We start from the raw sequence: 16,392 nt of genomic DNA, 5'->3' as shown, positions 1-16,392 counted from the left end.
CCAAACTATCTTCCAGACATTTTCACATGCCCTTGATGAGTATGGTTTGCTCTGGGCCGCACTCAACTCCTGTTCATGACTTTATCTGAATAACAGAGAGAGGATGATAGGAGGGGGGGAAGGGAGGATAAGGGTCCATCTATCACTCTACTCAGGATGAGAGACAAAAGGTACAAGGTACATTTTGGGGTGTTCTCTCTTTCATTATTCAGCCCCCATGACTTTAATTTGCTCCCCATACAAAATGCTCCCTGCTGTTTCTTAAAAATCACTATTCTTATACTTCCTTGCTCTCTAAGTAAGTCTATGGTACAGTTGAACAACATGTCATATGCTGTTGGGTTTCAGAGGATATTTCCTTCCAACAATGGCCTGCATCATGCAAACTAGTATACTACAAAGTAGGCTGTACTGTGACATATTGGCAACATTATCTACAATGTTTGTTTCATACTCAATACAATACTAAACATAAGTGTACATGTGTAACGGTTGTCGTCTGGAAAGGAGGACCAAAACGCAGCGGGTTGTATACACATCTTCCTTTAATAGGATTAAGAAGGAAAACCAAACAAACACGTATACAAAAATGATGAACGCCGAAAATACAGTCTTCTCAGGCAAAACAAGAAACAATCTCCCACCAACACTAAACCAAACACATACCCATATATAGGACTCCCAATCAGAGGCAACGAGAAAACACCTGCCTCCAATTGAGAGTCCAACCCCAATAAACCAGACATAGAAATACAAAAGACCAGAGACCACATAGAACATTACCCAAAAACCCAGAAATAATAAATCAAATGCCCTACTAAATAAACCACCACCCCGAACCACATAAAACAAATACCCTCTGCCACGTCCTGACCAAACTACAATAACAAATAACACTTATACTGGTCAGGACGTGACAACATGGAATATGCCATATTGAAAGGATGATGTTGCTATATTGTATTTTGTACGGCAGACTACTAAACAATAGGTTTTTATTTAAAGCTGGAATCCTTAACAATGAAACTGCCATTTCCGTTTGCAATATTACAACAACAAAGAAGTTACTTCAAGCAATAAACACTGTGTTGTTTTTCTCTGACATCATTGCACGCGTGATAGAACAGCAGAGTACGTACTGTGATTTCTTTTTACTGCGATGCTGGATGTTCCTCTCCTCTGTTACTTCAACTAAACAAAAGCAATAGCACATGTGCTGGGAGGAACAGTGACACTGTTTCACCTTATGGGGAGTTCAGCTTTAAAATAAGCTTGGGACTATATCTTTTTATATATAGACATATTGGTTTATGTCTCCGTGGTGGCACGATGAACATGTTAAAACCCCTACAGGCATGTTATGAATGCACATGCAGTTGTTAACGTGACAACCATCTTGCCATGGGCCTCCAATGGGGTTTCCTAACACATAGGGAATGAACTAACAGCAACAGCATTATACTACAACCAAAAATGGTCTCTGTCAACTTCAGTCACCTATTACCATTTGTCAACCGGTAGAGTGATTCAACTTACCACATTCTGCCAAAGACAACAAAATGCCACGAGGACGTAATTAGTGATATTTTCTTTTGAAAAACTTTTGAAAACGAGATTGTGCCACTACTCTTCAGGACATTTGGTAGATTTTCTCTGAGAGCGGACAGGTGGAAACCGCATAACGACGAGACACTTAGTTTCACTACTGTTTATGATTTATAAGCTCCTGGGCAAGTTTCGATCTTTAGTGGAACATGTGGGGGAGTGCATGGGGGGTATGACCAGTGGTGGACAAAGTACCCAATTATCATACTAAAGTAAAAGTAACGGTTGTCAAAAATAAAAATAGAAAAGTAAAGTACAGATACCCCCCCCAAAACTACTTAATTAATACTTTAAAGTATTTTTACTTAAGTACTTCACACCACTGGGTATGACTAGAGTGGATAGGAAATTACATAAATGTTTTTTTCTGGTGAACGCAGCACTTTTCAACTATACATCTTTGATCCTCCCTCTGCACTATTTGTTCAATGGCATTTTGTGCAATGACGACTCCCTATAATTTCACACTCCAATTAGTACATTACTAATTAAGAGACAATCTCCGGGCCACATTAAACAAAAAAGTGCTAAGCCATCACGTCGACCATTTCGTCTTCCCCACAGAAAAATGCTCTGGCACTGATACCCAGCTGATCCTATTTGCAAAGGTAAATGACAGCCTTGTACCTGGCCGAGATACTGAGATACACACTCTGACTTCTGTCTGTGACAGAGGAGAAGAGGGGGATCCAAAAGGCAGGGAGAGGGAGAATCAAGTGAGGGAGTGGGAGAAGTGAAATAAACAAACACATAGACACACACACTCACCTCCCCTGCATACACACCGTTCACCACTCATATGACTTGACACACAAATACCAATAAACTGACCCCCCCCTTTGATTTCAGTCCCCTGTTCTCTCTGTTCTCTCCGCTTCATTGTGCCAGTTAATGCCAAAACTGCATCGCCATGCATCCTATTGAGTTTGAGTTCCACCAGGCCTGTGCTTTCTAGTTGAGTCTTGTTTAAGTTTTATGTTTGTGTGTATGCATGCATACCCGGCCTGTGCTTTAGCTCTGTATGTTTTCGAACAGGTGTGTGTGTTTGTATGTGGGTGTGTGTCTGCATCCCTAGAAGATACATTCTCCAGCTTTAACCTCACCAGGAAGACCCTCCTCCACAACACCTTCTCCAGCTTTATCCTCAACAGGAAGACCCCCCCCCCTCCACAACACCATTTAGTTATAGTCTATTGTATTTTAATCTATTGGGCTCTGAGCCATCATTCCCACACTTGTCTAATGACACTAATCCTGCTATCTGTAACAGGCAACAAACCTAATGCAGACAAGGGGCCAATGAAATCCCCATATGCAATGTAGGGCAAGTGAGTTAGAGACTGGAGAAGTCACAAATAAACCTGAGATACACTGATGCTTTATTCTAGCGGCGCTGTCTGGCAATACAGATTATTTCCCCCAGTGGAAGGAATTACAAATAACCCAAATGGGGCTTAGGCGGTGTGTTGGGTTGCCTGCGATGTAATTGTGACGCTGGGTGACTCGGCTGCAAATAGTGTATGCAGGTGATTAACTCCAAACGCATTGGTTTGATATATTTAATTACATTTGCTGGAAACTGTGAGCTCGTTTGACTGTGTGAAGAAATGTGACTTGTTTCTGTTGATACATCCGAAGTGAAACGTTTTTTTGCTCACTTTTTTCAAGGTTGAAATGAAGTGTGAATAAATGCATCTCCAACATGTCAACTTTCTGATCTGGTTGTTGTACAGAATGCGGTAGACTGACGTTCTTCATCTGACATTGTGCGTCTGAGTGGGAGACTACAGGGGGCTGACAGGAACATTATTTGGGGAAAACAAAGTTATGTCAGACACCTGTGGTTCTCCTCTTGACATACCCAAAACTAATTGATTTGAACACCAGAAACCTGAAAAGGATATAATTAAACACAGAACACTTTTCTTCAAAGACTGGTGTTAAGATAGCTAAGGTTGAACTTAAACAGGATAGATATTGATAGTCTGGCAATAGATAGACGGACATAAACTGGATTTTTTTGTAAATTAATGTTCATTGTCTTTCTGTGCTAATGTCATTTTATCTACACTAGCAGCTTAGGTGAACTGTCTGCACTCATAAACACTTCTAACTACATCATGAAACCAAAACCACATATCCTCAAGTGATCGCAGTAACTGCAGTGTGTACTCAATACTTGAACTCAACAGTCCCACCAAGTTAACGTTTTGATGAACATATACTTTACACAATCCATTAGGGACCCAAAGCCTTGTCTCGCAGGGCCAACGTGGTGTGTGAGCCGAGATGCAATATGTTAAGAATGGAAAACAAGTCGAGTCGAGGAGACTTGTGTTTTTTAAAAGGTTCATCTTCACATCTCCCTTGAGACTTCCACCACTAGCTTCCACCCCCCCCCCCCAACCAAATACATCTCAGACTATAAACACATTCCGAAAAATATCATCTTTGCTTTCTCGCTTTGAATCACCGCAGGGAGGGTCTTACATGAATAACTGAACTGCACAAAACAATTCAGGCCTGAAGTTGTCTAGCATGAAAGCTCTTGTCAAAAGATTTATAAGACAAGCAGCTCTATTATATATTTTGTAGCTGTCTATTTACCACCACAAACCGATGCTGGCACTAAGACCACACTCAACGAGCTGTATACGGCCATAAGCAAACAAGAAAATGATCATCCAGAGGTGGCGCTCCTAGTGGCCAGGGACTTTACTACACACAGAGACGCGTACAAAGCGCTGCCTTGACCTCCATTTTGTAACGTCTGCTTCCAACTCACACCCTCAAACACGTAGATCCCCTGACCGCAGCTCAATCTCCAGCCCACTTTCCAGCTCACACTCTCAAAAACCTAGATGCCCTGAACGCAGCTCACTCTCCAGATCCCAATCACCTGAATTCTGATCACCTGTTCACACACCTGTGTTGTGTCTTTGGCTATGCCGGATTAAGTGATATGACATGCTATTCTATAAAATAATTTCTCTGAAATTAACTTCTTTGGGATAGCGGGCAGTATTTGCACAGCCGGATAAAAAACGTACCCGATTTAATCTGGTTACTACTCCTGCCCAGAAACTAGAATATGCATAGAATTAGTAGATTTGGATAGAAAACACTCTAAAGTTTCTAAAACTGTTTGAATGGTGTCTGTGAGTATAACAGAACTCATATGACAGACCAAAACCTGAGAAGATTCCATACAGGAAGTGCCCTGCCTGACAATTTGTTGTCTTTCTGTTGCATTTCTATCAACATTACAGCATCTGTGCTGTAACGTGACACTTTCTAAGGCTTCCATTGGCTCTCTAAAGCCGCCAGAAAGTGGAATGGGGTGTCTGCTGTCTCTGGGCAAAGTATAGGAGCAGAGTTTGTAAGTGGTCAGCCTGGGGACAGTGAGACTGGAGATGCGCATTCACGAGAACTCGCCATGTTTTTCTTTCAGTCTTTGAATGAATACAACGTTGCCCGGTTGGAATATTATCGCTATTTTATGAGAAAAACAGCATAAAAATTTATTTTAAACAGCATTTGACATGCTTCTAAGTACGGTAATGGAATATTTTGAATTTTTTTGTCACGAAATGCGCTCGCGCGTTACCTTTCAGATAGGGACCTGAACGCACGAAAAAAACTGAGGTATTTGGATATAACTATGGATTATTTGGAACCAAAACAACATTTGTTGTTGAAGTAGAAGTCCTGGGAGTGCATTCTGACAAAGAACAGCAAAGGTAATCACATTTTTCTAATAGTAATTCTGAGTTTAGGTGACCCCGAAGTTGGCGGATGTCAAAATAGCTAGCCGTGATGGCAGAGCTATGTACTCAGAATATTGCAAAATGTGCTTTCGCCGAAAAGCTATTTTAAAACCTGACATAGCGATTGCATAAAGGAGTTCTGTATCTATAATTCTTAAAATAATTGTTATGTATTTTGTCAACGTTTATCATGAGTAATTTAGTAAATTCACCGGAAATTTTTTATGGATATGCTAGTTCTGAACATCACATGCTAATGTAAAAAGCTGGTTTTCGATATAAATATGAACTTGATTGAACAAAACATGCATGTATTGTATAACATAATGTCCTAGGAGTTTCATCTGATGAAGATCATCAAAGGTTAGTGCTGCATTTAGCTGTGGTTTGGGTTTATGTGACATATATGCTTGCTTGGAAAATGGCTGTGTGATTATTTGTGTCTATGTACTCTCCTAACATAATCTGTTTTTCTTTCGCTGTAAAGCCTTTTTGAAATCGGACAATGTGGTTAGATTAACGAGAGTCTTATCTTTAAAATGGTGTGAAATAGTTGATTGTTTGAGAAAATTGAATTGTGATATTTTAGTTGGTTTTCTATTTCGCGCCGTGCGATGCCATTGGCTGTTGACTAGGGGTTCTAGCGGAACGTCTGTCCTCAACATGTTAATATTACCTGATTAAGCTAGTCAAGTAAATAATTAACTAGAAAGTCGGGGCACCACGAAAGAATGTTTATAGAGCTGTTATCTTCTGAACAAACTCTTAAAGACCTAGTAATCTTTTACATCAATAGCAGTCAATATTTAATCGTCACCTTATTTAGTCTCATCTGGAAGTTGCAAATTCTCGGTTATCTTCACGAACCCTGGCTAACAAGTTGAATCAGCAATACAAAATTTTGTTTAATTATTTATTTACTAAATACCTAAATAATCACACAGAATTACATATACACAGAATGTATCATACATTGATTAAAAATTATGTCATAAAGGAAAACGTCCTTAGCAGACGGAACAGATACGACGGCTGGTTACACAAAGAGAGGGGGTTGGGTTTGAGTGAAAGAGCGGGAAGATTGAGGAGCAAAAAAGGTTTTGTGTCTATATCGGGCCGTAGGCAGCTATGCTATCGTAAATGCAGTATTTTATGCATTCTAAATAACCGGCCATTTGAAAAAGCAGAACGCAATAAATATTTACTCTCGCTTCGGTAGATTGTTCGTAGATGGGAGACCGGGTGGTCCAGAATGGATCTCTGGTCCTCTGAAGAATGTCTCTGGTGGTAAACTGGATACGTTGTAGTATCGTTGTGTGTGTTAGACTGGATACGTCGTCCGTCCTTTCCTAGCCAACGTTTACAGCGACTGCTGCTAACTCGATGGCTAGGAGGTATCACTTCTGGAGTGAATAAGAGTTCAAAGTTCATACCAAGTTGCCATACTTTTAAGCTCATGCTATATTCTGGCTGGTATAGTCGAAATTCATCCTTTCGGCATGTTGACCGTCATCTTCACGTTGAAATTCGTTGCTAATTTCATTAGGTTATTATCTGAGCCCTTTTAACGCAGGACTGTCGCCCTAACATCCTCGGAGCAGGAAGTTACATTTTCATAAAGGGGCTTATATAGTGGTGAAAGAAGGCGTGTTTCATAGTTACAACCCATGTCTGTTCACTTGGGCGGGGCCTCTGAGTGAGCAGAGTGGTGTTCTTCTGACAAACCGTTCTCCCATTTAGAAGCTAAAAATTACATTTAATCTTTTCACAAATAGTTTCATATGTAAACATTTAAAATGCACAACAATTCCATGTGAATCTGATAACAGAATGTGTAGACTTTCCAAGATACACTTTATGTCGTCCTATCATCAGTAATAATGTCTCAGACGCCAACTGATCTGAAATCATATTCATTAAGTACCAACGCATATTTTCAACTGGTTGGATTACCGAAATTTGGTTCAGTTTCCCACCTTTTGATGTTATCAGACTCTCCATGTTAACAAAGGGATTTTTTTTTCAATAGTCACATCGGTAGAGTAGAGAGGAAAAAGGTGAAAGGTATTTATGGGGGTCATAGCCCTCCTCAACAGGCCAGCGTCATGACACTTGTATGTCATTAACACACACTATTTAGTTCAGTTCTTTGCACCCCATCACTGTGAGGTATTGTTTGTTTTGTGACACACGTCTTTTGGAGCTCTGGTTGTCCCGTGATTTACTCCTCCAGTGTACAATAGTTTATGCCTGCCACACTAAAGACGCATTTTTGCCTATTCGCTGCTTGTACTTTAGCCTATTGGATTTCCTGTTATCTACCTATTGCCTGAACTCCCAGACTACGTTACTAGCCTTTTCCCTGCCTGTACTGTTGCCTTTGGACCCCCTGTGTATGACCTTCTGCCTGCCCCTGGACCCAGCTACCTGCCTCCTCCTGTGGTCCTTTTCAATAAACACCTGCTGCGCCCTGCGCTTGAAACCATCTTGAAACCAGCTCAGTCTGACCATAACTCTATCCTCCTGATTCCTGCTTACTAGCAAAAACTAAAGCAGGAAGTACCAGTGACTCGCTCAATACGGAAGTGGTCAGATGATGCAGATGCTAAGCTACAGCACTGTTTTGCTAGCACAGATGGGAATATGTTCCGGGATTCTTCCGATGGCATTGAGGAGTGCACCACATAAATCACTGGCTTCATCAATAAGTGCATCGATGACATCATCCCCATAGTGACTGTACGTACATACCCCAACCAGAAGCCATGGATTACAGGCAACATCCACACTGAGCTAAAGGGTAGACCTGCCGCTTTCAAGGAGTGGGACTCTAACCCAGATGCTTATAAGAAATCCCGCTATGCCCTCTGATGAACCATCAAACAGGCAAAGCGTCAATACAGGACTAAGATTGAATTGTACTAAACCGGCTCTGACGCTCGTCGGATGTGGCAGGGCTTGCAAACCATTACAGACTACAAAGGGAAGTACAGCCGAGAGCTGCCCAGTGACACGAGCCTACCAGATGAGCTAAATGACAATGCTCGCTTCGAGGCAAGCAACACTGAGGCATTCATGAGCGCATCAGCTGTTCTGGAGGACTATGTGATCATGCTCTCCGTAGCCAATGTAAGTAAGACCTTTAAACAGGTCAACATTCACAAGGTTGCATGGCCAGATGGATTACCACTCCGAGCATGTGCTGACCAACTGGCAAGCTGTCTCTGACTGAGTCTGTAATACCAACATGTTTCAAGCAGACCACCATAGTCCCTGTGCCCAAAAACACCAAGGTAAGCTGCCTAAATAACTACCGACCCTTAGCACTCACGTCTGTAGCCATGAAGTGTTTTGAAAGGCTGGTCATGGCTCACATCAACACCATTATCCCAGAAACCCTAGACCCACTCCAATTTGCATACCGACCCAACAGATCCACAGATAATGCAATCTCTATTGCACTCCACACTGCCCTTTCTCACCTGGACAAAAGGAACACCTACATGAGAATATTATTAATTGACTACAGCTCAGCGTTCAACACCATAGTGCCCTCAAATGTCATCACTAAGCTAAGGACCCTGGAACTAAACACCTCCCTCTGCAACTGGATCCTGGACTTCCTGATGGGCCACTTCCAGGTGGTAAGGGTAGGTAACAAAACATCAGACACGCTGATCCTTAAAACCTCTTACATCTAGATGTTCCGCTAGCGGAACACCTGCTCCAATATCCAATGATGGGCGTGGCGTGAAATACAAATTCCTCTAAAATCCGAAAACTTCCATTTTTCAAACATATTACTATTTTACAGCATTTTAAAGACAAGACTCTCGTTAATCTAACCACACTGTCCGATTTCAAAAAGGCTTTACAGCGAAAGCAAAACATTAGATTATGTCAGCAGAGTACCCAGCCAGAAATAATCAGACACCCATTTTTCAAGCTAGCATATAATGTCACAAAAAACAAAACCACAGCTAAATGCAGCACTAACCTTTGATGATCTTCATCAGATGACAACATGTTATACAATGAATGCATGTTTTGTTCAATCAAGTTCATATTTATATCAAAAACCAGCTTTTTTACATTAGCATGTGACGTTCAGAACTAGCATACCCCCCGCAAACCTCGGGTGAATTTACTAAATTACTCACGATAAACGTTGACAAAAAACATAACAATTATTTTAAGAATTATAGATACAGAACTCCTCTATGCACTCGATATGTCCGATTTTAAAATAGCTTTTCGGTGATAGCACATTTTACAATATTCTCAGTAGATAGCCCGGCATCACAGGGCTAGCTATTTAGACACCCACCAAGTTTAGCACTCACCAAAATCAGATTTACTGTTAGAAAAGTTTGATTACCTTTGATGTTCTTCGTCAGAATGCACTCCCAGGACTTCTACTTCAATAACAAATGTAGGTTTGGTCCAAAATAATCCATAGTTATGTTCCATCAGCGTATTTGCACGGAAGGATAAAAAACATACCCGATATAATCTGGTTATTACTACTGCCCAGAAACTAGAATATGCATATAATTGTTTGATTTGGATAGAAAACATCCTAAAGTTTCTAAAACTGTTTGAATGGTGTCTGTGAGTATAACAGAACTCATATGGCAGGCCAAAACCTGAGAAGATTCCTTACAGGAAGTGCCCTCTCTGACCATTTCTTGGCCTTCTACACTCTCTTTATTGAAACGAGCCGACACCATGTTTTTATTTTTTCGTCTTTGAACGAAAACAGGGTTTTCCGGTCGGAATATTATCGCTTTTTTACGAGAAAAATCGCATAAAAATAGATTTTAAACAGCGGTTGACATGCTTCGAAGTACGGTAATGGAATATTTTGAATTTTTTTGTCACGAAACGCGTCGGGCGCGTAACCCTTCGTCACCCTTCGGATAGTGTCTTGAACGCATGAACAAAACAGAGGATATTTGAACATAACTATGGATTATTTTGAACCAAACCAACATTTGTTATTGAAGTAGAAGTCCGGGGAGTGCATTCTGACGAAGAACAGCAAAGGTAATCCAATTTTTCTTATAGTAAATCGGAGTTTGGTGAGGGCCAAACTTGGTGGGTGTCAAAATAGCTAGCCCGTGATGGCGAGCTATCTACTCAGAATATTGCAAAATGTGCTTTTGCCAAAAAGCTATTTTAAAATCGGACATAGCGATTGCATAAAGGAGTTCTGTATCTATAATTCTTAAAATAATTGTTATGTTTTTTGTGAACGTTTATCGTGAGTAATTTAGTAAATTCACCGGAAGTTTGCGGTGGGTATGCTAGTTCTGAACGTCACATGCTAATGTAAAAAGCTGGTTTTTGATATAAATATGAACTTGATTGAACAAAACATGCATGTATTGTATAACATAATGTCCTAGGAGTGTCATCTGATGAAGATCATCAAAGGTTAGTACTGCATTTAGCTGTGGTTTTGTGGTTTGGGTTTATGTGACATTATATGCTAGCTTGAAAAATGGGTGTCTGATTATTTCTGGCTGGGTACTCTGCTGACATAATCTAATGTTTTGCTTTCGTTGTAAAGCCTTTTTGAAATCGGACAGTGTGGTTAGATTAACAAGAGTCTTGTCTTTTAAAATGGTGTAAAATAGTCATATGTTTGAGAAATTGAAGTAATAGCATTTCTAAGGTATTTGAATATCACCCCACGGGATTCCACTGGCAGTTGAGTAGGTGGGACGATTTCGTCCCACATACCCTAGAGAGGTTAACCTCTCTAGGCTAGGGGGCGGTATTTTCACGTCCGGATGAAAAGCGTGCCCAAAGTAAACTGTCTGCTACTCAGGCCCAGAAGCTAGGATAGGCATATTATTAGTAGTTTAGTTGTTTCTAAAACTGTTTGAATGATGTCTGTAAGTATAACAAAACTTATTTGGAAAGGCAAAACCCCGAGGACAAACCATCAAGAATTTTTTTGTTGTTGAGGTAACTCTCTTTTCAATGGGTTTTCAATGGGAATCTAGAATTCTAAGGCAGTTGCTTGCAGTTCCTATCGTTTCCACTGGATGTCAAGTCTTTAGAAATTGGTTGATGTTTTTCCTTTGTTTAATGAAGAAGCAGCCCTGTTCAGAAAGAGGGTCGAGTGCATGCTCCACTTTGTTTTCCTCCGGTTTTGAACACAGTTTATCCTGTCTTAAATTTTATCGATTATTTTACGTAAAAAAATACCTACAGTTGTATTAGGAAATTTGTTTGAAATGTTTGGACAAAGATTACAGGTAACTTTTGAGATATTTTGTAGTCATGTTGCGCAAGTTGGAACCGGTGTTTATCAGGATCAAACGCGCCAAATAAATAGACATTTTGGATATATAACGACGGAATTAATCGAACAAAAGGACCATTTGTGATGTTTATGGGACATATTGGAGTGCCAACAGAAAAAGATTGTCAAAGGTAAGGCATGAATTATATCTTTATTTCTGAGTTTCGTGTCATGCCTGGCGGGTTGAAATATGATTGTCTGTGTCTGTCTGGTGCTATCCTCAGATAATCGCATGGTTTGCTTTTGCCGTAAAAACATTTTGAAATCTGACACGTTGGCTGGATTAATAACAAGTGTAGCTTAAATTTGGTGTATTGCATGTGTGATTTCATGAAAGTTTAATATTTATAGTAATTTAATTTGAATTTGGCGCTCTGCCATTTCACTGGATGTTGTCAAATCGAAAGGGATTTGATCCATAAGAAGTTAACTAGGAAGTCGGGGAACCACGTAAAAACGTCAGATTACAAAGTTATAATTTTCCAAATATAACTCTTCCGATATTAAAATAACTGATAAATGAGTCTTCTATTAATGAATTATTCTTTACCTTAGGTCAGTCACATTTCAAACGTCGTAGAATTCTGAGTTATCTGCACGAAACCAGCCTAAACTATGAATCATCCATGCACCAATTGGCTTAATCATTTATTAACTAACTAACTAAATAATCACAGAAATGCATAACAAACAGTAGATATTGTTTACTAACAACGATAGGGAAGATCTCCTAGTGGGCTAAACCGATATGACGGCTTGGTATACAAAGGAAAGGGGGTGTGGACTGATAAAGGAGAGGGAAAGACAAATGGATTAATTAACGCAGTCTATAATTATATACATTGAAAAGCTAATCCTTCGCACATGAACAGCCGCTCATTCGAGAATAATTGCAAGTAGATATTTACGCCCGTATGTCATTGTTGTCTTCTCTGTTGGAATCTGGTCTGTCTGCTGGAGAGTTCATCAGAGTCTCTCTGGTTGCGTTTCCCGAACATCAAAGTATTTTGTGGTTAGAATGGATACTTCAGAGTACATTTCAGAAATGTTCTCATAGCATAGGTGTTTTGGCGGTTGTCGGTACTCGCATCCTAGGTTTACATAATTTCTAGCTGCAGTCTAGAAATTTGTATCTAAGATTTACTCTTATTCCGTAGGGATCGATGGTCTCAGAGTTTAACCATTTCCAGCAGTGTAGCCAATTCTCCATACGGTATGGTTAGGAATTCAACAACCATTGCAACCTTAGCTTACCCCGGGGTTTGCGTGGTCTTAACTATTCGCAAACACAGCTCACGCTGGGGGTTTGCTTAGTCTGATGTGAATTTCCTCAGGAGTGGGTTTTATTCGTAACGATAGAAAAGGGCAGTTCCATGATGCCTGATCATGTCTGTGCTCACAGGGGCGTGGCCACTGACTTAGTTAAACTTTACAGGAATACAATTCTCTCAAATAAAAGGTTAACATCACATTACATCATTTCACAAATAGTTTAATCTTTACTCCTTCATTTTATGAAAGAATTAGATGCAAACCCAATAATTGAGAAATGTACACATTCAGAGATATAGTTATGTGTTTCCTGTCCTTCATGAGATCACCAAATGAAAACACACTCAACATAATTGTCCCTTAAGTGTCCATGGACCATTCCCACACTCTCAAAAGTGGACATTTTGATTAATTCTACCATTTTGGGGAATTAGGAGTTCGGCCAAGGGAAATAATTTGTTCACTCTCTGGTCTCTCTCTCTCTGCATGACCAGGGGGAGAGAGTCTCCGCAAGGAATATATGGCCTGAGATAACATAACCTGGGTGTAGGAGAGAGTGAGAGGGGGGAGGCCACGATCTACATCCAGAAAGGGCCATCTCATGACAGGTGCCAGGTTAACAACTTCTCCCTCAGCGTGATCAAGACAAAGGAGATGAATGTTGTCTACAGGAAAAGGAGGACCGAGCACGTGCCCATTCTCATCAACATGGCTGTAGTGAAGCAGGTTGAGAGCTTCTAGTTCCTTGGTGTCCACATCACCAACAAACTATCATGGTCTAAACACACCAAGACAGTTGTGAAGGGGGCTCGACAACTCCTATTTCCCCTCAGGAGACTGAAAAGATTTGTTATGGGTCCTCAGATCCTAAAAAAGTATATAGCTGCACTGTCGAGAGCATCCTGACTGGCTGTGTCACCGCCTGGTATGGAAACTGCTCGGCCTCCGACCGCAATGCACTACAGAGGGTAGTGCGTACGATCCAGTACATCACTGGGGCCAAGCTTCCTGCCATCCAGGACATCTATACCAGGCGGTGTTAGAGGAAGGCCCTAAAAATTGCCAAAGACTCCAGCCACCCTAGCCGTAGACTGTTCTCTCTGCTACTGGACGGTAAGCGCTACCGAAGCACCAAGTCTAGGTCCAAAAGGCTTCTTAACAGCTTCTAACCCCAAGCCATAAGACTCCTGAACAGCTAATCAAATGGCTACCCGGACTATTTGCATACGCTGCTGCTACTCTCTGTTTATTATCTATGCATAGTCACTTTACCTCTAACTACATGTACATATTACCTCAATTACCTTGACTAATCTGTGCCCCCGCCACATTGACTCTGTACCAGTACCCCTGTATATAGCCTCGCTGCTCTTTAATTATTAGTTATTTTCCTCTTTTTTTCAGATTATTTTAGTAAATACTTTATTAACACTTATTTTTCTAAAAACTGCATTGTTGGTTAAGGGCTTGTAAGTAAGCGTTTTACTGTAAGGTCTACACCTGCTGTATTCGGCACATGTGACAAATAACATTTCATTTGATTTTAATGCTGATTAGGAGACATGAACACAGACAAACAAGAATAAAAAAAATTCTCTATTATATTGAGTTGTATTCATACTTTCTACTCTAATTCTTTTTTGAGACTTGTCACAGATGCTGTAATTCTATCGCCCTTAGTCAGAGAGAGAAAGAGGAACAGCTACATCAATAGTAATCATGTCTTTACACTGAGCACACATTCTGAGATAAGAGTCAAGACAGGTCACCCAGAGTTCTAGAACTCAAAATAGAACACTTTACTCCAGACATTGAGGAAAGAGATAAAGATTGACCTGCATTGAATACAAAAAGACTGAAGACAAATATTAAAGTGATCTGACAAAGCCTGAAAGACTTGTTTGAATATAGAAAAAAATATATATATTATTAGTACAGAACAGACTGTTTTAAAGTTGAACTTGTATGGACTCCCAATGAAATATACTACATTATCTAATTTATTAATCACCATTGAATTCCATGTTGCATCAATGCTTAAGTAATCATTTAATCAGCATTGTACTTATCTCGTCTCCGAGTGTTCCATGTCCAAAAAGGTATGTTGTCTGCGAGTGTTCCATGTCCACAAAGTTATGTTGTCTGCGAGTGTTCCATGTCCACAAAGTTATGTTGTCTGCGAGTGTTCCATGTCCACAAAGTTATGTTGTCTGCAAGTGTTCCATGTCCACAAATGTATGTTGTCTGCGAGTGTTCAATGTCCACAAAGGCCCATCCTTTTTAGTGCAAACAAAATATCACCAACATCTATAGTGTGCATCAAGCAGCCCAACAGCTTCTGTTACAAACTCGTATAGTCCACATTCTCCAACAAAGGCCATCACAGACTGAAAGCGCAACAAATTACAACCTCTGGATCTGTCCAGGTTTCATTGTTATGACTGATATTGGGGTCAGTTAGCAACCCAAGGTGTCAGTCTTCTCCCTCCTCCACCTCAACCAGACTTCCCTATGTGATAGCCATCATGGTAGCCAGGTCAGACTCATTGGCCATAATAATAGGTCTTCTTCACAGGAGGTTATATGGGATGTGACCTGTGTGTGAATGGGGGGTACAGAGCTCTCCTCAACATGAGACCACTGTACAGTGAAGGTTACAGATGAGAGCACTGGTGTATAGGACTGCATAGTCACTGTATGTGGTTTGCAGGCCAATAGTGCTGACATCTTCTAATGAATATTAGAATGTTCCCTAGTAGTTACAAATAAAGTTACTGTGTAGTTGTAATCACGTTATAACACATGTGTTCAATGCATCTAACTAATTGCCATGGTAATAAAATGAGCTAACGTCTAATCAAAGTATCATCAAATGGATAACAATAATCAATATTCTAATCAAAACTTCAAGACGGTAAATAAATAATATTAAGAGTACAAAAGAATATTCAATAAACCAATACGGGGCCGCTGGAACCGGGATGGAATTAAGGTAAAACATCAACAGCTTGGAGCTTTATCCGACTGTGTATCACAGTTCAAAATCCAAAGCATACTGTATCAAACAACCAACTGTGGAGAAGAAAACGATATGGAGCTCACCTTCTGGTCGTGGCTGTAGGCTAGAGCCCAATCCTCCTGTGTTGGATGGAACAGAAGGCTTAGGATGTAGAAGCTGAGGCGGTATTTCTCATAGTTCGCTCCTTCATCTGAGCTGATGAGCACACTGCTCTCAAACTCAGGGTCTGTCAGCAACATTATCTGGAAGATAGGGAGAGAGAGGTTGGATGGAAAGAGAGAGAAGGGTGGTGGGGGTGGGAGAGGGAGGAGATGGAGAGGGATAGAGAAAGAAAGAGAGTGAATTCATGTGTAGAGCGTGAGGGGAAGATAGAGAGAGAGAGTGAGCGAGCGAGCGAGTGAGACAGAGAGGGTTAG

General features: G+C 40.6%; 1 pseudogene; it reads right to left on the bottom strand.

The window, feature by feature from the left end:
• LOC115177940 (VPS10 domain-containing receptor SorCS1-like) overlaps nt 1–16,392 on the bottom strand; it is a 265,507-nt pseudogene that overhangs the window by 86,388 nt on the left and 162,727 nt on the right.

The sequence above is a fragment of the Salmo trutta genome, chromosome 38, assembly GCF_901001165.1.
Source record: "Salmo trutta chromosome 38, fSalTru1.1, whole genome shotgun sequence".
Classification (NCBI taxonomy): domain Eukaryota; kingdom Metazoa; phylum Chordata; class Actinopteri; order Salmoniformes; family Salmonidae; genus Salmo; species Salmo trutta.
The sequence above is the reverse complement of the archived record's forward strand: the minus strand, read 5'-3'. Positions and strand labels throughout refer to the sequence as shown.